General features: G+C 45.6%; 1 protein-coding gene and 1 pseudogene across 1 annotated transcript in view; both read right to left on the bottom strand.

Annotated features, from left to right (window-relative positions):
- The window catches only part of GPAA1 (glycosylphosphatidylinositol anchor attachment 1), a 1710146-nt gene that overhangs the window by 422138 nt on the left and 1263520 nt on the right, over nt 1-24488 (bottom strand). The gene's annotated exons all lie outside the window — the stretch shown is intronic.
- LOC122798464 lies at nt 8356-9081 on the bottom strand (annotated as a pseudogene).

Raw genomic sequence — 24488 nt, 5'->3', positions numbered from 1 at the left:
GTATGTAAGGTTTCCCCAAAAGAAAAATCCTCTGGAGGGGAAGCAGAGGGAATGGAGTCCCTCTGCATCAGAATCTTCATAAGTACATAAGGGCAAATCCAGAACATCAGAAGAATCAGAAAAAACAGAATCCTGTTCAGAAGATTTATAATCAACTTCAGTCCTAGGCCTCTTAGAAGGGGGGGGGGGGTGGCTACCCCTGATTAGAGTTATTAGATCTTCAGCCATTCTTATCATTTGTTTTTTAGGCATAGAGGCCTGGGCGTCGTTAGGCCCAAGTAAAGAAGGAGGCGTCGGTTTAATATGCAAGTCCGTAGGCCTGAATACACCCTCAGAAGGCAGTGCCTGCACAGTGGCTCCGGATCCATCCAAGGTAGAGACATCCGTGGGTTCCATAGCTGAAGCATCTCGCGACATACCGGACTCCAAATGGGTCTCAGTAGAGGCCTGCGAATCAGAAGTAGTGGGTAACAGGGACAGCGAAAGCAACTCACTGAGTACTGGCGAACTGGCGACTGGCTTAGGAGAAGCGTTGTTGGCAGTTTTGGACCTCGGCGGCCTGTCTCTGTCTTTATCATTGAGTTTTTTCAGAATCCCGGTAGTCGGATGGCTAACAGAAACATTTCTGGATAATTAAACCAAGAACCGAATATTCAGAGGTGAAAATATACCGATGAAGGATAGTGCGCTGATTAAATAAAGCACAAAACTGACAGCAAGGTACGTCATGGTCAGGGCCTAGACAAGGAATACAGTATGAATGAAAATCTTTATGAGGAATTTGCTTTCCACAAGTAATGCAATTATTAACTTGTACTGACATCTGTAAGGAGCAAGAAAAATATCCCCAACGGGGTCCTTAGCTTAAGTTGAAGACTTCGGTTCTGAACTCGAAAACAAAAATTTCAGGAGTTGGCCGACCGGGACTTGCGGACTGCTTCTGCTTCGGGCACCGCATGGCAAGAAAGACTGATGTTATGGTGTCAGCTACACGTTTTATACACCTGACGACCTGACGTCATGGAAGAAGGGACAGCATCTGACGCAGGACCCAAGACTTTGCTAATCAGGCCGACTGAGGGATACCTGCAAGCAGATAACCCAAACGTAATGACTGCAACAGTGAAACATGAAGAGCATCAAAGAGTTGGTCAGATCTTCTAAATTCCTTTGCCCTGTCCAAATAGAATCTCAATTGTCTGTGGACATCAAGTTTATGCAACATGTACTCCAACTTATTAGAATGGTTACTGAAAAAGGTTGGAAGTTCGATAGTTTGATTTAGGTTAGTCTCTGAACACACCTTTGGCATGAATGAAGGGTTAGTCCTCAGTGATACTCTGTCTGGGTGAAACACCAAGTATGGGGGTTTGACAGAAAGAGCTTGAAGCTCAGACACCCTATGCGCCGAGATAATGGTCACCAAGAAAATAGTTTACCAAGAAAGAAACTTCAAATGGCAGGACGATGCAGGCTCAAAGGAAGGAAGAATAATACATGACAGCACACAATTTAGATTCCAGGGAGCAAAAGGCTGTCTAACAGGCGGACTAAGATGAATGGTACTCTTCAGGAAGGCCCTACATAATCTGTGAGACATCAAATTAGAACCTTCAGCTCCGAGGTGAAAATTCAAAATTGCAGCCAACTGAACTCTAATAGGGCAGCTGCAGCACCTCCATGAAAAAGCTTAGATAGAAATTCCAGGATTCTAGCAATCGGGGCACCATAAGGATCAATTATATTCTGTGAGGCCCAAAAAGCAAATTGCTTCCATTTACTGGCATACAACTTTCTGGTAGAAGTTTTATGCAAAGATACAAGAATATGCTGTACCTCCGAAGAAAATGCATGTGACCTGGCTAGGTTCATAGGTTCATAGGTTGGTACTAGGCTATCAGCCCTAGGGCCTATACAAGCCTAGCCATAACAATTCCCTGGCTATTTCTTCCCACATTATTTACTTTCCTGGACCCCTGTCTAGCAGGGCGACAGACGTGATCCCTGGGGTGAATTTCCTTTCTCCCATCCAATCATCAAGGTTCCTCTTGAAGAGGTCCAAAGTGGCACTCTGCTTGACATGTATGGGCAATCTATTCCAGAGTCTGGGGAGTCTCTGGGTCAGGAACCTATCCCTCCAGCATGTTTTGTTTATTGTGATGACAAGGTTTAGATCCCTGGAGCGTGTAGCTCTGAGAGATTGGGATTTCTTTAAGTGTAGCATGTCCAGCAGCTCTGGGTTTGACATGGCCTTGTATGTTAAGCAGAGATCGCTTCTGACTAGACGATATGCGACAGAGTATAGCTGGAGTTTTTTAAGGTGGTCAGCGTAGGGCATTTGCTTTAGGCCTGTGATTCTTTTAGTGAGGTATTTCTGAGGCCTTTCCAGTTGTTGCAGATGTCTTGAGAGGTACATACCAAATGGGGCGTTGTATTCTATAATGGGTCTAATGAGGGATGAGTACAGTGGGACAATGACCTCCTTTTTTCTGGATGAAAAGCCCTCCGTGATGAGGTGTGCCACATAGAAGGGTTTCCTGACTGTTGTGGCGATGTGGTTATCGAAGGTGAGACCACTGTCCACCTGTGTCCCAAAGTCTCTTATCACACTTTCTGTGTTTAGAGTACTGCCACCTATATGGTAATTCATGGATACATGTTTTTTCCCAAAGGGGATAACAATACATTTCTTGGCATTGAGCTTGAGCCCATGGCTCTGGCACCAAGCATCTGTTTCTGTAAGGCCCTTTTGTAGAGTATCCACATCATTTGGGGATTCAATAATGGCTCCCAGTTTGCAGTCATCTGCAAACTTTGTTAGCCAGAGTCCCTTAGTGTTGACCTGTACTTCAGAGAAGTAGATGCCAAACAAGAGCGGCCCCAGGACTGAACCCTGAGGTACTCCACTTGTCACTTGTCTGGAGCTGGATTTGGAGTCGGCTACTTTTACAGTGTGGGTTCTATCAGTAAGCCATTTAGCAACCCATTGGGTGACATAGGGATTAATGCCCAACTTAGTAAGTTTATCTATGATTCCAGAGTGGGGGATGGTGTCAAAGGCCTTGGCAAGGTCTAGATAGGCTGTGTGGACCACCTTACCTTGTCCATGGCTCTGGAGACCGATTCAAAGAAGTCAATCAGGTTCAGGAGACAAGATCGGCACTTCACAAACCCAAACTGGGTGGGGTCCAGTGTTTGAAGGTTGCCAATGTCTTTGTTTATAAGTTCCATGATAATACGCTCCATGGCCTTGCAGATAAGGCTTGTCAGACTGATGGGACGGTAGTTTCCGGGATCCAAGGTGGATCCCCCCTTGTGGATTGGGATAACTGTAGCTCTGCGCCACTCAGTGGGCACGAAACCTGAGGTGAGGCTATGATTAAACATGACACTTAGGTGAGGTGCCAGTTCATATTGTAGTTCATGTAGTACACAGCCCAGGATGTCATCTGGTCCCATGGATGCTGTATTCTTGGCTTTAGGTTGGGAATCGGAGCAGCCAAGCTGTCAGTCGGAGGGATGGAGGGCCCCTGAAGAATGTGTCAGCAGGTCTGGAACTGGGTCCAGAATCCAAGGTTCCTCCAGTTGACAGAGTCGGAGGAAGGGGAACCAAATCTGTTGAGGCCAAAAAGGGGCTATTAAGATTACAGTCCTTCCCAGGCTTTTGACTTTCTGCAAGAATTTCTGAATCAGAAGTGCAGGTGGGAAGGCATACAGGAGTCCCGGGGACCAATCGTGTATGAGCGAGTCCCTTGGGCTATCCCCCGGAGGGGGATTCAGGGCAAAGTAGCTTCTGCATTTGGCATTCATAGGGGAGGCAAACAGGTCGCAGCAAGGCTGGCCCCATCTGTGGAAAATCAGCTCTGCAACTTTGTCTTTGAGAGATCACTCATGCGTTAACAGAATGGCTCTGCTCAGTTTGACCGCTATCACGTTGGATTTCCCCGGGATATGCGCTGCTATTAGAAAGCACCCGGTGGATACTGCCCACTGCCAAATTCTCAAGGCCTCTCAACACAGGGGGTAAGACCTGGCTCCCCCTTGCTTGTTGATGTACCAGACCTCAGACATGTTTGTCTGTCTGTATTGCAATCGTCCCTAGAGGAAGAGAGTCATGGAAGTGCTGCAACGCCAAAAGCACTGCTCTCCGCTCCAGAACACTGATGTCCAACTTGTCTCCGACCAGGTGCCTTGGGCTGTTCTTCCCTGAAAAAGCCCCCCCACCCTATCAGAGAAGCGTCCGTGGTCATCGTGGCTGATGGTGGGGGAGAAACAAATGGTTGACTCACTGTAACTTGGTGGCTGGTCAAGCACCAGAGAAGATCCTTCTTGCAAGAGTCTGTAATCATGATTAAGAATGACATTGGAAGTTGTTGGTAAGACCACAGGGTGAAGAGTAACCATTGAAGAATCCGCTTGTGCATACGCCCCAGGGGAACTGATATGAGCGTAGCTGCCATGGTACCTAGTAGCTTCAGTACTTGAGAGGCCGGTACTTTTCTGCTCTGCAAAATGCCTGAGACCTGCTTTCGGAAAGTGGCTGTTCTGTTCAGGGGCAATTTTACTGTGGCGGTGGTGGTGTCTAGTTCTGCTCTGATAAAGGAGATACGCTGCGATGGCGACAACGCAGACTTTTTGAAATTGATAGTGATGCCTAATTGAGAGCAGAGATTGAGAGTGTGATCCCTGGACAGAATTAGTTGGTGGCTGGAGGTGGCGGTAAGGAGCCTGTGGTTCAGATACAGAAACACTCAGAATCCTAGATGCCTCAGGTGAGCCGTAACCACTGCCATGCATTTGGTAAACACTCTGGTGGCTGTTGTGAGTCCAAAGGGCAGTACTCAGAAATGGTAGTGACTGGCTCCCAGCCAGAAACGCAGATGATCTCTGGAACGTCTGGCCATTTTGATATGGTAGTACGCATCCTTGAGATCTATAGAGCACATCCAATCACCCATTCCGAGGAATGGGAGAATAGACTGAAGCATGACCATCCAGAACTTCTCCTTCTTTACAAATGTGTTAAGTCTGCTGAAATACAAGATGGGCCTCCAGCCCGTCTTCTTTGGAACTGAAAAGAATCTGGAGTAAGTTCCGGATCTGATCTGGTCTGCTGGGACTGGCTGGATGACTCTCTTTTCTTACAGCCGCTGGATTTCTATGGCTGCTTGATCCCGGAGACTGGGTGGAACGTCTGGGATTTTTTTCCCCATAGGTGGAGTTTCTAAGAATGGAATGATGTAACCTCTGGTAACAATGCTTTGTACCCAAGAATCTCTTGTAATTCCTAGCCAGACATCCAGATAAAAAGCCAAGCGACCCCCGACTGCCTCCAGAGTAGTACAGTTGGGCCTCCTTTTAGTAGCGCTGATAGGGCTTACCAAGGAACTGATCCCTGTCACCCTGGTTCTGTGGACCCCCTCTGCCGCTGGGGCGGCATCTTCCACTATTACCCCCTCCTCTGCCCCCGGAGGGGAGGTTCACTACGTGTGTTCTGGAAAGCTCCTTGGGACTTTCGGAACCACATTTTTCCACATTTCTGCCCTTTGGGGTATGGTCTGGTAGGGATGGAAAAATTGGACTCCTATGGCTGATAGAGTCTTTCCCCTCTTACTCACACCTAATGAGAGTCTCCTTGACTTTGGGCCCAAAAAGAGATGAGCCATCGATTGGGGTGCTGACAAAGGAAGACTTGAAGGCTTCCACAAAGGAGCATAAGCGCATCCAGGAATGTCCCCGAAGAGCTATTGCTAAACCCGCTGCCCGACTTGAACCATTGGCTGCATAGGGAATGAGCCGCATGGATGAGTTAACTATGGAATTAAGTGTATTAAGCTGGGCTGTCACCTGCTCAGAGACACCTCCATCTGTACTACCCTGCAGAGTATCTCTGAACTCTTTTAGGAGCTCTCTTTAAAGACGGGTAAAATGAGTCAAGTAGTTAAGCGATTGCATAGCAAAGGTCGCAGAACTAAAGATGCGTTTCCCGTACCTGTCCATAGTCCTGGAATCCCTATTAGGAGGATGGACAGTAGAAGAGGATTTGGACATCTTTTTCTTGATGGCCGCTGCCACCATCATGGCATCAACCGGAACTCCCTTAGTGAGGAACATCTTGTCTTGGGGGGAGGTGATAAACTTGTTGGGCCTCTGAGGTACTGTTTCCACAATATCAGGAGACTCCCACGCCCTTTGAGCAACGAATTCCATTACTTCATTGAATGGCAGAGTCACCCAGGAGGTGGAAGGTTGAGACCCAAAGGCCTTCAGGAGCACCGACTCATCCTCAGTAGGGCTAACGGACTGCCAGTCACCCCACTACTTAAGGACTTCCAGGAAATCAGCAAAGGAGATATCCTCTGAGGGGGGACCGTGGGGACCCTTCTGATTCCTCTAAGTCAGTGTCTGAGGTCAAGGACTCCTGCGGGGAATCTAAATGCCTCCTCTTACAAAGTTTCTTCCTGGGAACCTCATCAGTGGGAGCTTCTGGTGAGGTCTCAGTAAAACAAGGGTCACCCGATGGGGTTACCGGAGGCTCCGGGTCTCGATGCTTCACAGGGACCCGTGATGTAGAGGCAGAAAGCGGCACTTTAGGGGAGGAGGAGGAGGGACCTAATGAAGTGCGTGTCTTGGATGACATAACCCTCCTCATAGCATCAAAGGCTTCACTGCTCCGACCCGAGGAATCCGCCGGTTCCAAAGAAGATGGCAACCTCCCCAGTGCTGAGACAGTGGGCTCTGAGCCAGAGAATGGAGCCGAGCTCATCCACGCCGACACTCTGAGAGGAAGGGTCAGAACCGACGCATCGGTTCGACTCTCCCAGACTCTTCCAATGGTACCGAAGAAGTCAGGGTTGACAGAGCCGATGGCACTGGAACAGGCCTCAGCTCCGAAGGCTCCACAATCATCAGATCCGCCTCCCCAGGCTCCGAAGGCCCTGCTCAGCTCGGAGGAGTAGTAGTCACAGCAGGTGCGATGGTCTTAGGCCCCGAAACCGGCTGGGTCGAGGCCGATAATTTAGCCAGTGCCGGGTTCTCGAGAAGCCTCTGCACCACCCAGTCCATATCCACCTCACAGAGGGTCCTTGAAGAACGAGTCGAAGGAACTGAAGAAGCCATCGATTGAAGAATAGGCAATCTTAAGGTTTCGGAGACTGGCTCCAAGACCAGGGACCTGTTCCGAAACACTGGCTCGGTGCACAGCTCTGAAGACTGTGGAGCCGGCAACCGCACCTTCACAGTAAGGCTCAGAGCCGATGACTTGGGCTCTGAGGAAGCATTAGAAGACTTCGACCCCTTCAATGACTTGGAGGTCTGGTCATCCTTGTCCAAGGACTCCTGAAAATCTGGCTTCAATAACTCCCTATCCACCAACTTCCTTCTTCTTTCAAGCAAAACCCTGCTACTGAAGGAATGGCAGATAGAACAATCCTCCTGGAGGTAAACTGGCCCCAAGCAATAGGAGCAATTCACATGGTTGTCTGTTATGGACATTTTCTGCCCGCATTTTGGACACTTTTTAAATCCTGATTTTTGCTTCTCCTTTTGATCAGCCATACTAGGAGCAACACCACAGTAAACACTAATCTGAAGACAAAAAGATTACTGTATAACAACAGCACACACAAAACACCACAAACTCTAGCTACTATATAAAACTCTGAGTTGTCAGATCACTGAACAACTATCAAAACTAATAATCTAATATCTAAATATATTTCTAATTTTTAATATCTAAATATACTTCTATCTAATAAGCTAAACACACATACTATTAATATTAATACTATGTAAACCATGCTAAACAGGATAGGGATTAATAAACTAAGGCACAGCCAAAGGACTAAAAGCAGCGGCTCTGAAAAGGATGAAATCTCGTCAAAACTCTGAAAAAAATTAAAGCAAAGGCTAACTAGCCCAATAAGCAGTATAACCGTATAAAGAGTAATACTATTTAATAAAATCACAGCAGCACGGTGTCAATAAAGGCAGTCTTCCAAAAATTCCAAGACGCAAGTCCAACATAAATTGAAGTATCCTTTTATTGGTAAAAACAAACAAGATTAAAAAGAAATACAAAATTGTGTCTGACTTAAAAAGTTTAAGTTAGACAATAGGCAAATTACTGCACCATCATTGCAACAGGCTGTTTCTTAAATTAAAATGTTCATCTCAGTTATATTTTGAATATATCCTTATTTGTACAGACACTTATTTCTCAAGTGCCTGAATAGCTGGGCATTATGCACCCATCTTTTTTTTTACAAACTGCTGTATCAGGTTAACATTTCTAGAGTAGTACATTGTGAGAAGTGCTGTCAGTATATGGAGTCTTTTCCCCAGTACAAAACGTGGTCATCCTTTGAGTCTTTACCAAATAGTGTAGCCACCATCAGAACCTCCCAAGTAGTAGTTGCCCTTGCGCGGAGTCATTACAACGTTTGCATCCTGCATGGCCGCCAGTTGAGCTGCATTGGGTGGGAAGCCAGGAGGTGGTGGAGGGAGAGAAGCTGAAGCACCAGCCCCAAACCGGGCACCTGCATCATAGGCCCTAATCAATGATAACAGTTGATCCAGGTGGGTAGAGTGGTCCAACAGGATAGTAAGCCATTGGCATTGTTTGGGTAACTGGATGGCCAGCAACAGAAGGACCCACAGGAAGATACACTGAAGCTCCAGGATATGTGGCAGGAAGCTGAGGGACAGCAGCAGTGGGTGGAGCCATATACCTCGTACGATACAGCTCTGAATATGCTGGAGGTGCATCAGCATATGGAGGGGCCTGTGGTAAAGACATGGTTGGTGGGTATACAGCACCAGTGGCAGCTGCACCAGCTGTGGGAGGATATGCAGACTGTTGAGAATATGGTCCTTTGTTATTCATTGCGGTCTTTTTTTCTTTGTAATCCTGATTATTATTCCTTATATTTTTACAGGGAAAATTACGTATTGCTGCAGTTTATACTCTTCTTTTAGTAGAATTCGCCTTTCAATTTCTTTTCTTTCTTTAAGCTCAGTTGAGTTTCACTTCCTTGTTGTCGCTGGACAGCATTTATATCAGTGTTGTTATGATGTCAGGTGCAACGATTGTCGGACAAAATGGCACTCCCTTCATTAAAGAGGTCTTTTGTATTTCTTTTTAATCTTGTTTGTTTTTACCAATAAAAGGATACTTCATTTTATATTGGACTTGCGACTTGGAATTTTTGGAAGACTGCCTTTATTGACACCGTGCTGCTGTGATTTTATTGGTTATTTCTACTTCTTTAGTAATACTATTTAGCTATAAAGCATAAAATTAGAAAAAATGTTACAAACTGGCCTGAGCTCTCCGACGACCTCCGATCTGTTGCAGCGGCAATCTAGATCTGAGGTAGGACAGAGAGCATCATGGGATAGGGACCTGGCCTCGAGCTACTCTGAGATCTTCAGCTAGTAAAAGGCTGACTCGGAGCCGATAGATTGGCTCTGAACCCATGTGTAAGAATGAACAGTGAGATTGAACAACTTCACATTTAATGTTTATAAAAAAATTGAATGGAATGAAGTAGCAAGCTGCAACTAAAACAATTTTGTACTCAATATTTATATAAAAATGTTATGATATAAATTGCTTCTTATATTGTAAAGCAGTTCTATATAACATACAGTCAGAAGTATTTTAAATGGGAGACATGGGAAGTTTTATCAGTGATTAGTGATATTAAAGTAAGGAAGTACTTTTTTCTTAGTTGTAATGTACTTAGGCTTTAAGCTGTGACAAAGTAAGAAAAGCTGGAAATAAGCATGTTAAAAATTAATATGTTGTGCTCTTGGGTTTCTGAAGGGGAAGTAAAAGTATATTGATCATACAATATGTAAAAATAAAATATAAATGTTCATGTTTTTATAGAGGCGGATGAATAAACTAATGTTTTTAGCTTAAGCTATGGGAATTTAGTTTCAATAAATAGGCCTGAAAAGTGAGAGGAAATGATGAAATGAATTGAAATGGTAGTTAATTTTTTTTTGCACTTTTGAAATTACTAGCTGCTTTTTTTTTTCTATTAGCACATGCTTTGGATTGGAAACAGCCAGCTTGCAGTGAAAGCAATTAATTATAAGAGGTCTAATCAGTGTGCTCTGGGTGAAAGCTAAAAGGGTTTGTTCTTGCATGTGCAAAGTTATTAGCTGTTTTTTTGCCATTAAAAACTGCTCTTATTCGGCCACAAGCAGCCTGGAGATGCAAGCAATAATGCTGACAGTCTGAACAATGTTGTCTGAGTGAAACCTAAAATGAGTACAGTACTTAACATTTAAGAGTACAATGACAAGCAGTTCAGTGAAAAAATACTTGAAATTTGAATTTGAGGGAAGGGAATAAAGTGGACAAGTAGCTATCTTTGCAGCAGTCTTAGTACTTAAATGCATTAAATATAACAGTGCACACTTTAGTTTACTTAGCTAAAGGTAGCCAGTGCATGTATTCTTGTGGCTAAAAAAAGTCTTACCATAACATTCCAACTGTGTTGTCCATTCTCATTCTTCCTCAACATATGGGTTTGGATCCAATCCTCGGATCCAACTCGACAATGACTATAGCTCACGATCAGCAAAAGGCTCTTGAGTCCCTTCCCTACCCATAATGCACGAACCTCTAACATACCTACAATCTTGTTTGCTGTTTTACAAAGGTAAAAGTACTACTATAAATATCGTAACAGAGCATACCATATCTATGGCTCAATAAGGACAGTGATATCCATATGCATACTTGTTCTTCCAGAAATTCACTATGAAACACCAAGGTTGTGGGTTGGAGGGAGGGGGGGTCCAGGAAAAATGAAAATGGACAACACAGATGGAACGTTATGGTAAGTATGTAACTTCTTTAGCTGATGTTGCCAATTTTCATTCTATCTTCAATACATGGGACAGAGTCCCCAGCTACCTAAATTCCCGGTGGACTCTAAGGAAGGATATTACTGAGCACAGTTGAGCCAAAGGCTGCCCTTCCCCTTGAGACTAGATCCAGTTTGTAATGAGTGATAAAGGTATGAGGACTGGCCAAGTTTGCAGCTGAACACATGAAGTCCACGGAAGACCTAGACAGAAAGACTGAAGAAGCTGCCATGCACCTAGCTGAATGGGCTCTTAAAGGTTTTGGTAAGGTTAGACCCAACTTGATGTAGAAAAATGATATACAATCCATCAGCCATCTGGCTAAAGTTACCTTTGTAACTGATTTACCCAATTTACAATCTGCAAAGGACATGAATAATTGAACTGTTTTTCTAGTATCTTTTATTCTATGTAGGCAAAAATGTAATTGTCTGCGGACATCCAACAAGTGAAGCGTATATTCTCCTTTATTTGCAAATTTAGGGAAGAAGACTGGTAAGTTAATGGACTGATTAATATTGAATTCTGACACCACCTTAGGAAGGAAAGAAGCAAGTGTATGCAATATTATTCTATCCTTATGAAAAATCAAATAGGGAGGTTTAAAGGCAATGCCTGAACTTCTGAAATTCTTCTAACAGAGGTAATGGCCACTAGAAAAGTACAGTTTTGTACCTACCATAAATGTAGATGTTTGAGTGTACACCCTGCTGCAATCATCACACTTGGGTTATCCTGTCGTCAGGCGGTCCCCGCAGTCAGCTGGAATTCCAAAGTCTTGGTCCGGCGTCGGTTGCTGTCGCTTCTTCCCTGACGTCAGTGCGCCAGGGGTATATATAATGCAACCGACGCCATTTTCTTCAGTTTTTCTTGCCCCAGATGTCAGGTGCCCCCAAAAAGGTGGTCAGAAATTAGTACCAAATTGAGTAAGCTTGCACAAACACAAAATCCCTTCAGCTATAAGCAAATACATCAGGAAGGTATTGAGAGATTTAGCCAGTAGGTCAGAGGGGATGGAGGGAGGGTAACCTGGACTGCAGCAGGGTGTACACTCGAACATCTACATTTATGGTAGGTACAAAACTGTACTATATTCATTGTGTTACCCTGCTGCAGTCATCACACTTGGGTTGAATCCCAAAGCTAAGGATGGGTGGAGGTATCATAGAGGGTTAGAGGAGGCTAGAAGGCCCTGCAGAACTGCAGTGGCGAAGCCCGCCCTGGTCTTAGAGTAAAGTGGTAAGTGATAGTGTTTGGTAAAGGTGTGTATTGAACTCCAAGTTGCAGCTTCCAAAATCTCCTTGGTTGGAATCCCCCTGAGAAAGGCGGTAGAAGTAGCTGTTGCCCTGGTAGAGTGGGGCCTAATGGTAGCAGGAACTGGTTTTCCATGATGGGTGTAGCAAAAACGTATGCAATGACCTATCCATTTGGAAATGGTTTGCTTTGATATAGCCTTCCCTTGAGAAGCTGTAGCATAGGATACAAAGAGCTGGTCAGATTTTCTGAAAGCCTTAGTTTTGTCCAAGTAGTAACGAAGTTGCCTGTGAATGTCCAAGGAATGCAGGAGTCTCTCACCTTTGTTCTGTGGATTTGGGAAGAAGGTGGGTAAGTGGATGGTTTTATTTAAAGCCACACTGGAAACCACCTTAGACATAAAGGAAGGATTAGTTCTTAGAGAAACCCTGTCTTGATGAAAAATGAGGAAAGGTTCCACTGCCATTAGTGCCTGTAGCTCTGAGACTCTTCTAGCTGAAGTTATTGCTAGCAGCAGGGCAGTCTTCCATGATAGGAACTGAAGATCTGCAGAGAAAGCTGGTTCAAAGGGAGGTAGCGTTAGTTTTTCCAGAACAAAATTGAGGTCTCATGTTGGTGTAGGTGCTCTCCTGGGTGGTCTAATGTTTTTTGGCCCTCTGAGGAACTGCCTTAGAAGTGGATGCAAAAATAAGGGTGGATCCGTGTTGTAGTGGGCCGAAATAGCTGAAGCATGGATTTTAATGGAGGAAAAAGAAAGTCCTTTGTGCAATATCTCAGTTAAATACTGTAGAATGTGAGGCATGTGAGGCTGAATTGTGTCTTGGCCTTTAGATTGGTTCCAGGCACAAAACCTTTTCCATTTGTCCGAATAAGCCTTCCTTGTGCTTGGCCTCCTAGCTTCCAGAATAACATCCATAACTGCTTGGGAAAGAGGTGCTGGCTGGATGCTTAGTTGATTTGCCATGCAGCCAGATTTAAGGTTTTGAGCTGGCTGTGAAGAATCTGATTGTTTTGTTGTGTGAGTAAATGGGAAAATTGTGGTAATATCCATGGTGGGCCGTGGGCCATATTCCTCAAGAGCGGGTATCAGTGCTGGCTTGGCCAGTCTGGGGCTATGAGAATCAGTCGAGGTCTCTCCTTTTTGACTTTCAGAAGTACCTTTGTGAGGAGAGGCAATGGAGGGAAGGCATACACTGTCAGGTTTTTCCAACTGAAAGAGAGTGCGCCCACTTTCCACGCTTGATGGTGAAATGCCCTTGTACAAAATTTTGTCAGTTGATAGTTTTGAGGGCTGGCAAACAGGTCTATGTCTGGAATGCCCCATTTTTGAGTTATCATTGTAAATACTTGTGGATCTAGTTTCCACTCGTGGGGATCCATGATGTTTCTGCTGAGGTCGTCTGCCAATGTATTCTTTTGTCCTGGCAGGAATTGAGCTTGTAACTGAACTTGGTAAGTCAGAGCTGTGTTCCATAAGGTCATAGCTTGCCTGCACAGAGGGTAGGAGTGAGTACCCCCTTGTTTGTTTATGTACCACATTACTGTGGTGTTGTCCGTCTTTATTGTCAGTTGTCCTGGATGTAATAGATCCTTGAAGGCTGTCAGAGCTTTCTGTACAGCTAGCATCTCTTTTTGATTGATGTGCAGATTCTTTTGATCTGCAGTCCATATGCCTTGAACGCACTGTCCTGCCATGTGAGCCCCCCCCAGGCATAATCTGATGCATCTGTTGTGATAGTTTGCCTGGCTGGGGGCAAGGTGAAAGGCTGACCCTTGTTGAAGTGACATGCCTGTGACCACCATAGAAACTCTTGTTGTAGGCAGGGAATGAGAGATATCATTGTGTCCAAGCTGTGGCTGTGTTGAGACCATACGCTTTTTAGGTACCACTGTAATTTCCTCATACGCAGCTTTGCAAATGGTATTAGTAGTATGCAAGATGCCATGAAGCCCAAGGCCTGCAGAATTTTTCTTGCAGTTAATTGGGCCTTTTTTGCCATTGTTTTGAAATATTGAGTCAGTTGTACTTGTTTGTCTGGCGTCAGATGAGCCTTCTGGGCCGTTTTATTCAAGCTGGCACCCAGGAATGTCATATTTTGTGAGGGTACTAGTTTTGACTTCTTTTCGTTTACTGTGTACCCCAGGCAATTTAGTAGATGTTTCACAAAAGCCAGATGATGTAATAGAATGTCCTTGCTTTCTGCTTGGATGAGGCAGTCATCCAGGTATGGGTATATTTGAATTCCTCTTTGTCTGCAGTATGCAATTACTGGTGCCAGGCATTTTGTGAAGACTCTGGGCACAGTAGATAAGCCAAAGGGCAGTGCAGAGAATTGGTAATGGGTTGAACCTGCAGTGAAACGGAGGTATATTCTGCAACTTTGTCTGATAGGGACATGCAGGTATGCCTCCTTGAGGTCCAACGTTACTAGTCATGCTTCCTTGCCCAACAAGAGAAGAAGCTGCTGTAGTGTTAGCATCTTGAATTTGGGTACATGCAAGTAGGTGTTTAGAATTGAAAGGTCCAGAATTGGTCTACAGGCATTGTCCTTTCTGGGCACTAGAAAAAGTCTTGAGTAAAATCCTTGACCTTGCTCTCGAGTATGTACCAGTTGAATGGCTCTCATGTCCATGAGAGCTGTAATTTGTTTTTGTGCCTCTGCCCATTGATTTTTGTGGCAGGTTTGGCATTCCTCTTTTCATTGGCAAGGTGTGAAAATGGAATCTGTATCCTCATAAAATTATGTCTAGGACCCATTTGTCCTTTGTGACAATGTGCCAGTTGTCTGAAAAAAGTGTGAGTTTTCCTCCCAAGGGGGCTGCTAAGAGAGTGTTGCTTGGCTAGATGAGGTGCAAGTCATTGAGTTTGCCTTCTGGTAGATTGGGACCTGCCTTCTCCTCCCTTCTGTGTTGTAGTGCCCCATTGGCGAGGTTTGTACTGGACTTGTGGTTGTCCTCTGCCCCTTGGGCGTCTGTATTTACCCCTCTGTGGTCTGTCTGTAGCTGGAAAGGACCAATTTTTTGTTGGCCAGTTTCTGCTGAAGTGAGGGGGCTGTACCTGTACGAAATCTTTGACTGTCTGCATAGATTTTGCCTTATCCTCCATTTTCTTTAAGACTTCTTCTGCTTTAACTCCAAAAAGAACATCCTGCTGTAAGGGAGCATCTAGAAGTTTTGCTTTAACATGATCAGGTAGAGTTTGTTCCTTTAACCAAGCATGCCTACATATAACAGACCCAGTGACAGCTGCTCTGCAGGAGGCCTCCAAAGAATCAAACCCACATTGTAAGGTATGTTTGCCCACCTGTTCAGTGGCATGCAACAGATCCTGCATTTCTTTCAACTCAGATTGTTGAGGGAGAGTGGTCATTTTTTGCTTTAACTGAGAGATTAGAAATTGCTGATACTTAAGCATGTGAAACTGGCAATTTAGTGCCCTCATAGCTAGAGTGGCTGAGGTGTAAACCTTTTTCCCCCACCTGTCTAGTGCTCTGGAATCCCTCTCAGAAGGTACAGGATTTTTAGCCATAGCCTGGGAGATTGTCTCTGGGTCAGCAACAGGGCTTTTGTAAAGAAATTTGTGGGAATCAGGCACTGTATAATATCTGTCAGGCTTAGCCGGAGCAGGAGGAAGAGAATCAGGGTTAAAACTGGATTCTAAGTAAACATCATCCACAATGTCTAAGACTGGTGGGATGGCAAGTGGTCTGTGTTGGGGGAGTAAAAGAAACTCTCTGAGCCTTTTCTTCGAGTCAGAGTAGTCCTGACCTTCCCAGTGAAAATGTTCCCTCATAGTGTGTAAAGTTTCCCCAAATGAGTAGTCTTCAGGAGGAGAAGCTGAGGGAATGGAATCCTCAGCATCAGAATCTTCATAAGGGGAGAAGGAGTAATCTTGGTCCTCAGAGGAGTCTGAAGAAAAGGACACTTGTTCAGAGGATGCATAATCTTCCTCTTGTCTAGGCCTTTTGTCAGGAGGGGGCTGGGAACCCCTGATTAAAGTGATCAAATCTTCAGCCATTTTGAGCATCTGTTTCTTGGGCATAGGGCCTTGAACAGGGGACTGAAGTGCAGTCTTTTTAGATTTAATAGGAGTCTTCGTCTTAGAAAACGATTTAATGGTGAGCGTTGTCGGTCTGAAAATGCCTTTAGAAACCGATAGCGTTTCTGCAGCACCGACATCTTTTCAGCAATGTCGTCGGTAGGGCCTGAACTAAATGGCTGCATAGGCCTGGTACATTCCGTCAAAAATTCTGAAGCAGTCTCGGGTTCCAGATCTGCGGTAGTCAGGGGCTGCATCGGAGCCTCACTGAGGACTGGAGACCGGGCAAGTCAAGGCCTCGGAATCTGGCTTAGGCCTGGGCTGTCTGTCCTTATCCTTGCGTTTTTTTTGTGCACGCCAGTAGTCGGTAGCTCCGACGGCATGGTGTAGTTAAATTTCCTACCGAAGTAGTGTCGTGCAAAATCAAAGCGTCTTTTAATAGTACGCTTATTACACCTAGCACAAAAACGACAACTAGTGACGTCGTGGTCTGGGCCTAGGCAAGGTATGCAATAAGAATGAAAATCCTTATGAGGTATTTGCTTCCCACAAGAAATACAATTATTAACTTTTTCTGACATCGGTCTGAGGCAAGAAAAGTTTCCCCAACAGGGTACTTAACTTTATAGAAGACTTCAGTCTGAAATTCGAATTAGAAAATCTTAGTAGTTGGCCGACCGGCACTTGCGAACTACTTCTGCTTCAGGCACCGCGCGGCAAGAAATACTGAAGAAAATGGCGTCGGTTGCATTATATATACCCCTGGCGCACTGACTTCAGGGAAGAAGCGACAGCAACTGACGCCGGACCGAGACTTTGGAATTCCAGCCGACTGCGGGACCGCCTGACGGCAGGATAACCCAAGTGTGATGACTGCAGCAGGGTAACACGATGAACATCTACAGTTGTGTACACTTACCATAAATATAGATGTTCAAGTGCATTCACTGTTGCAGTCATCACTTGCGGATTATCCCTGCAGGGTAGCCCTTGGCTGGCCCGAATATCAGAGTAAAGGATTTCCCCTCCTGCGTCGGCTGTCTGGCAACTGAGGCTGATGTCAGGTCATCAGGGTTATAAAATGAGGCAGCTGACACCATTACATCATTTTTTCTTGCCCCCAAAGGTATGAGCCCCTAAGACAGAGAAATAAAAATAAAAAAGGGGGAAGGTGGGAGGGAAACAGAACTGCAACAGTGAATACACTCGAACATCTACACTTATGGTAAGTGTACACAACTATACTATGTTCTTCGTGTTTCACTGTTGCAGTCATCACTTGTGAGAAAATTCCCAAAGCTGAGAAAAAAAAAGGGTGGAGGAAGGACGAGAGGGGGTTTAAAACAAACACTATATTAAGGAGATGCCAGCATGTCCTGCAGGACTGCAGATGCAAAGGCTGCCCTGGTCTTGGAGAAAGTAGCCAGCTGGTAGTGCTTTGTGAAAGTGCGGATGGATGTCCAGGTAGCTGCTTCCAAAATATCCTTGGTTGGGACCCCTCTCAGGAAGGCAGTTGAAGTAGAGGCTGCCCTATTGGAATGTAGTCTGATGGATTTGGGAGGACCCCTTCGCTGAACGGAATAGCAGAAATGGATGCAATGAGAGATCCATTTAGAAATGGTCTGTTTGGAAATGGGTTTCCCCTCTGCCCTAGGGGTGAAAGAAGCTAGTAGCTGGTCGGATTTTCTGACTGACTTGGTCCTATCCAGGTAATATCTCAACTGTCTGTGCACGTCTAGTGTATGCAAAATTATTTCCCCTTTAATTTGTGGGTTGGGAAAGAAGTTAGGAAGGTGGATGGCCTGGTTGAGGGTAACATCAGTGACCACCTTTAGGCATAAGGGAGGGGTTGGTCCTAACAGACACCCTGTCAGCATGGAAAATAATGAAGGGCTCAGTGTCCATCAGGGCCTGCAGTTCAGAAACTCTGCTAGCTGAGGTGATGGCTAGCAAGAAGGCAGTTTTCCAAGAAAGGTATTTAAGGTCAGCTGAAGCAGCTGGCTCAAAGGGAGGTAAAGTCACTGTTTCCAGGAGAAAGTTAAGATCCCATGCTGGAGCAGGTGGCCTTCTAGGTGGTCTGATATGTGCTACACCCCTAAGGAACTGTTTTAACAGTTGTTGAGAAAATATGGGCTGATCCACCTGGACAAAGGCCGAGATAGTAGAGGCATGTGTCCTGATGGAGGAATAAGACAATCTCTTTTCTAAGAGCTCTGCCAGGTAGTCCAGAACCAATGGCAGAGTGGCATGGGTGCTGCTGACCCCCTTACTCTGGCACCAGATAGTAAATCTTTTCCATTTGGTGGAGTACGATTTTCTGGTGCTAGGCCTTCTGGCCTCCTTAATGATGTTTAGAACCTGCCTGCTGAAAGCTGTGGTGCCATCCGCTTTTGGGGTATAATCCATGTGGACAGCTTGAGTGTGGGTAGGTTTGGATGCAGTACAGTCTCTTTCTCCTGAGTTAGAAGGTCTGCTGTGGGAGGTAGGTTCATGGAAGTTCTTTGGCTAGACTGAGGAGTAAGGGGTACCAGTGCTGTCTGGGCCAGTCTGAGACAATGGGAATAGCCTTTGGTCCTTACTTCCTGATCTGAGGAAAGGTCTCCCTGTGCAGCTGCCACTCATGGGGACCCAGGAGGCTTCTGTTTAACTGGTCTGCCAGGGTGTTCTGTCTCCCTGGGATATACTGAGCTATCAGATGCAGTCCCAGATTTGAGGCTGACTGCCAGATTTGCATAGCTAAACGACACAGGCGGTAAGAGTGAGTGCCTCATGCTTGTTTATGTACTACATTACTATTGTGTTGCTGTCTTGATTAAGAGCACTCCTGATCTCAGGCGTTTTTTGAAAGCTAGAATTGCCCAGGGCACCACCAGTATTTCTTTTAGGTTGATACGGAGGCCTTGAACCTCCTGTTCCCAAATGCCCTGAGTGCACATAGTACCTTGGTGCGCCCTCCGGGCTGTGTCTGATGCATCTGTGGTGATGGTCTGGCCCTGTGGAAGAGTGATGAAGGGTAGACACTTGTTCAGGGTATACACCTCTGCCCACCATAACAGCTCCTTACTTAAAAAAGGAATCAGGGGCAGCTGGTGTTCCAGTGACTATGAGTGCTGGCATCAGAGGTTTCTGAGGTACCACTGTAGTTTCCTCATGTGCAGTCTGACTAGGGGTACCATCAGGATGCAGGAGACCATGTATTCCAGCACTTGTAGGAATTTCCTTGCTGTAATGTGGGTCCTGCAGGCCAGCAGTGTAAAGAAAAAGTGGAGGAAGCTCTGCTTCTCCAGAGGGAGGTAGGCTGTTTGTGGTGAAGTGTCCAGTAGAACTCCCAGGAAGGTTAACCTTCTGCTGGGGTGAAATTGGGACTTCTCTCTTGGTTGATAGTGAATCCCAGAGAGGATTGAGAGTTTGAACAAAGGTGAGGTCCTGCAGGAGTTTGTGCTTTGTGTCTGCCTGGATAAGGCAGTCGTCCAGGTAGGTTTATCTGTATGCCCCTCTGTCTGCAAAAGGCAATGACAGGAGCCAGGCACTTGGTGAAGACTCTGGGAGCAGTAGATAACCCAAAGGGAAGAGCACAGAACTGAAAGTGCTGTGACCCTGCTCTGAAACGCAGGAAACTCCTGCAGGGCTTCCTTACTGTGATATGCAGTGGAATCAGCATTGGTAAGAGCTTGTGTAGGGTCAGCATTCTAAAGTTTGGGTCCAGGAGGGACAGATTCAGAGTTTATATGTCTAGAATAGGGCAACAGATGTCCTCCTTTCTAGGTACCAGGAACAGTCTGGAATAAAACCATTTTCCAATCTGTTCCTCTGGTACAGATTCCACGGCACCTTGGGCATAAAGCTTTTGGATCCGACAGATTGCTTCTGCCCTCTGTTTTGCTGGTACATCCGGGAAGCCTGAATATCTGGGGTTTTCTTTGAAAGAGAATCTGTACCTGTTGGTAATAATTTTTAGGACCCATAGATCTGAGGTGATGGTTTGCCAATTCTGTAGGAAGAAGAAAAGTCTTTCTCCTAATCTCTCTAGGGGAATGTGGGGCAGAGGGAAAGGGGGACATTCACTGTGAATCCTTGGAGAAGGGAGTGGGTTTAGAACTCCCTTGCCTAAGTGTTGTACAGGTCCACTGTCTTGGATCTCTGTTGGCTCTGTGGCTGGTGCCTAGAAGGCCCATCTCTGCGCACGTTCCTCTGAACAAGTTTTGTTTGGGCAGGAAAAGACCAATGCTTTGTGGGGAAGTTCCTACTGAACCTGGGAGGCTGTACCTGCAAGAATTCCTTCACAATCTCCATAGACTTGGCCTTGTCTTTCATTTTCATAATAACCTCCTCAGCTCTGGGTCCAAACAGCTGGTCCTCATCCAGAGGGGTATCTAATTACTTGGACTTTATCTGGTCAGGCAAAGGTTGCTCCCTTAACCAGGCACACCTTCTGATCACACAGTCAGTAACTGCAGCCCTGATGGAAGCCTCCAAGGCATCAACCCCACAATGAAGGGAATGCTTTGCTACCTGGGAGCTAGAAATTATAAGATCTGCTATTTCCCTAGTTGTACTGCAGTCTGGTAGGGTGGACATTTTCTGTTTTAATAATTCCAGGACATTTTGTTGGTATTTCAGCATATGAAATTGACAGTTCAGAGCTCTAATGGCTAAGGTAGCTGAAGTGTAGACCACCTTGCCTAGTCTGTCTAAGGCTCTGTACTCCTCGGTAGGAATGGTGTTTTAGAGAAGCTAGCTCTAGTCCCCTTAGGACCCTGAGTAATGACCTCTGGACCAGCTGTAAGGTTTTTAAAAATATACTTGTGAGTGTCTTCTATCCTATAATATCTATCTGGCTTCCGGGGGCAGGGGGAAGTGTCTGGGGAGAGTGCAGATTCCAAAAGGACATCCTCCACCACATCCAGGATTGCGGGGATGGCCAGAGGTTTATGCTGTGGTAGGTCAAGGAATTGTCTCAGTCTTCTTTGACTGGTGGTAATCCTGTGCCTCCCAGTGAAAATGTTCCCAGAGGGAATTTAAAGTTTATCCAAAAGAGAGGACCTCAGGAGGGGAGGCAGCAGGAATGGGGTTGTCAGCATCAGAGTCCTCACATGGTGCAAAAGGCTGGTCTTCAGTGTCGGACTCTTCTAACTCAGAACCTGACTCTTGGTCAGAAACTGCCTCAGGGGAAGTGTCCCTCTTCCTTTTAGCTGGGGTGATTTTGATAGGCTGGCTTCCTCTAATTAGAGTGATAAAATCTTCTGCCATTCTTAGAAGCTGCTGTGACTGTGTAGCAGGCTGGGAGGAAGTAAGTCGGTGGTTGGGTCCCTGGGAGGGGGTCCTTTTACGTGAAGTCTTGGTCTTGGGCCTGGTGGATTCTGAGGCCTTGTACAAACTTAGTCTAACCAGCCGCATGGTCGTCGGTCTCTGTCTGGCATCAGTCATTATTACTGTCTCTACAGAAGCCGGTGCCTGCAAAGCGGATCCGGACCCAACCACATGACTGAAGGCCAACGTACAAGCAGGAGAATGTTGAACCGGCGGCATACCAGACTCCAAACGGGTCTCGGTACAGGCCTGCAACGGTTGTTCAGCTGGTGTCAGGGGCTGCAAAGGTGCCTCACTGAATTCAGCAACTGTAGTGGGAGGAAGGCTAGTTGATTTCGGACCAGAGTAGTCCGTGGGCCTAACTTTCGCAGGCCTATCCTTTTCTTTATCTTTCTTTTTTCTAGGTAAATCAACAGCCACCTGACCGACTGATGCCATTTTGTGGTGAAAAAAAAAGAGCTGCTAAAATGTCTAGCTACAATTTCCACTCTTCTCCTAATAATTCTAGCGTTAAACAAAGCACAGAACCGACATCCACGGATGTCGTGGTCTAGGCCTAGGCAGATGATGCAGAGGGTAATGAAGTCTCAGTGTGGGATCTGTTTTCCACAACTGAGACAATTATTGACTTTCTCTGACATCGGATAAAAGCAAGTAAAGGTTCCCCAATGGGGTACTTAGCTTTAGTTAGTTATTCCCTCACTCTGACAATGGCCAACTGATGCACTCATGAAACTGCTTCTGTTTCGGGCTCCACAGCAAGAAAGACTGATGTAATGGAGTCAGCTGCCTCATTTTATAGCCCTGATGACCTGACATCAGCCTCAGTCTCCAGAGAGCAGATGCAGGAGGGAAATCCTTTACTCTGGTATTCAGGCCAGCCAAGGGCTACTCAGCAGGGATAAAGTGAAACAAAGAACATAGATCAGGTCAGGAATTTAAGATCATATTTAGCTGCTGGTTCAAATGAAGAATGAATTAATGCATGCAGCACCAAATTTAAATCCTGGGGTGGAGTAGGATTTTTATATGGGGGAATCTCTGAAGGAAGATGCCTCTCAAAAAGGCTTTACAAACTTAGATGAAGCCAAAGAAGAATATTCAAATCCAGTATGGAAATTAGAAATTGCTATTAACTGAACTCTGATTGTTGAGGAGCTAGCTCCCCTCATTAAAAATTGTTGCCAACAATTCAAGAACACTTTGTATAGGGGCTGTAAAGGATCAATGTGTTTCTGCTGTGCCCAAAAAACAAGAAGTTATGTACTCACCATAACGTTCGATGTATGTAGTCCATCTCGCCTCACATTCTTACCCGTGGGTTCGGAGCCGAACCTCGGCTCCGACTCGGCCATACTCTAGCTCAAAGTCTTTCAATTGGCTGGGCTAAGAAGGTATCCCATGCTGCACTGCTCCCTTTCCCCAGATCTTGTTTTCTGCGAGCTAATCATTCACTGCTCCACATACAGCAACATATAGAGAAGGAAGAACATACTAACCAGAAAGGAATTTGAAACCATACCTAACCCCTAGGTCCGCCAGGATGGGGGGTAAGTAAGAATGTGAGGCGAGATGGACTACATACATCGAAAGTTATGGTGAGTACATAACTTCTTGATGTTATGTAGTCCAATCTCGCCTACATTCTTACCTGTGGGACAGCGTTCCCAGAACCTGAATCCTGGGAGGCTCAGTGGAAAATACTCCTGAGCACTGTGGGACCAAAGGAAGACCTGCCTCTGGACATCAAATCTAACTTGTAATGAGTAACAAAGGTGTGAGGAGATGCCCATGTAGCCACAGCACAAATATCATCCATAGACAACCTGGCCTGAAAGGTTATAGATGTAGACACAGATCGGGTAGAATGAGCCTTCACTCGAAATGGAAAATCCCTGCCACCTGATGCATAAATGAATGAAATACAACTGGAAATCCATCTAGACAAAGTGACTTTGGAAACAGGAGACCCAATCCTGTTTTCTGAAAATGAGACAAACAACTGATCCGATTTTCTGAGATCCTTCGTCCTATGTAAATAGAATCGTAATTGTCTGTGCACATCCAGCTGATGAAATCTAAATTCTGCCTTGTTCGAGAACTCTGGAAAGAATACAGGTAGTTCAATGGATTGGTTTAGATTACTGACAGAAGCCACTTTCGGTAGAAAGGAAGGGTTTGGTCTGAGAGAAACCCTGTCCTTATGAAAAATCAAGTAAGGTGGTCTACCTGATCATGCTTGAAGCTCCAAGACACGTCTGGCTGAAGTGATGGCTACTAAAAATATGGTCTTCCAAGTCAAATATTTTAAATCACAAGTGGCTGCAGGCTCGAAGGGAGGTGAAGTGAGACATTGTAGAACAAAATTTAAGACCCAAGGCATAACTGGTTCAAAGACTGGAGGACGAAGCAGCATAGTGCCCTTCAGAAATGCCTTATAAAGTCTGTGTGCCATGAGACTAGGCTCATCAGCGACGTGAAAAGTGGAAATAGCCGCCAACTGGACTTTAACAGTTATGGCCGCTGATCCTTGGTTGAAAAGCATGGAAGGAACTCCAGGACTGACGAAACTGGAGCTGTATAAGGATCAATTTGTCTTGCATGTGCCCAGATGGAAAATCTCTTCCATTTGCTGGAACAGATTTTTCTGGTGGAAGGCTTATGGGAGGAAGACAGAATATGAACCACTTCCAGCAAAAAATGATGAAGCCTGACTAATGATGGAAGTGGAGAAGCCAGGCTATCAACCGGAGGGTCTGAAGAGAGGGATGGAGCTGCCCTGACATATGAGTCAGCAAATCTGGTTGAGGGTCCAGAATCCAGGGGGCATCCACTAGGTAAGGATGGAGAAAGGGGAACCAAATTTGACGAGGCCAGTGTGGAGCAATCAGAATAATTTTGCTTCCCAAAGATTGCGCTTTCTGAATAACCTTTGTCAGCAGAGGAACAGGAGGGAAGGCATACAGTAAACCGGAGGGCCAATCGTGAACTAGAGTGTCCCTGG

The sequence above is a fragment of the Protopterus annectens genome, chromosome 3.part1 (genome assembly GCF_019279795.1).
Source record: "Protopterus annectens isolate FY-2018-M chromosome 3.part1, PAN1.0, whole genome shotgun sequence".
NCBI lineage: Eukaryota > Metazoa > Chordata > Ceratodontiformes > Protopteridae > Protopterus > Protopterus annectens.
Note: the sequence above shows the minus strand (reverse complement) of the source record. Positions and strands in the feature narration are given on the sequence as shown.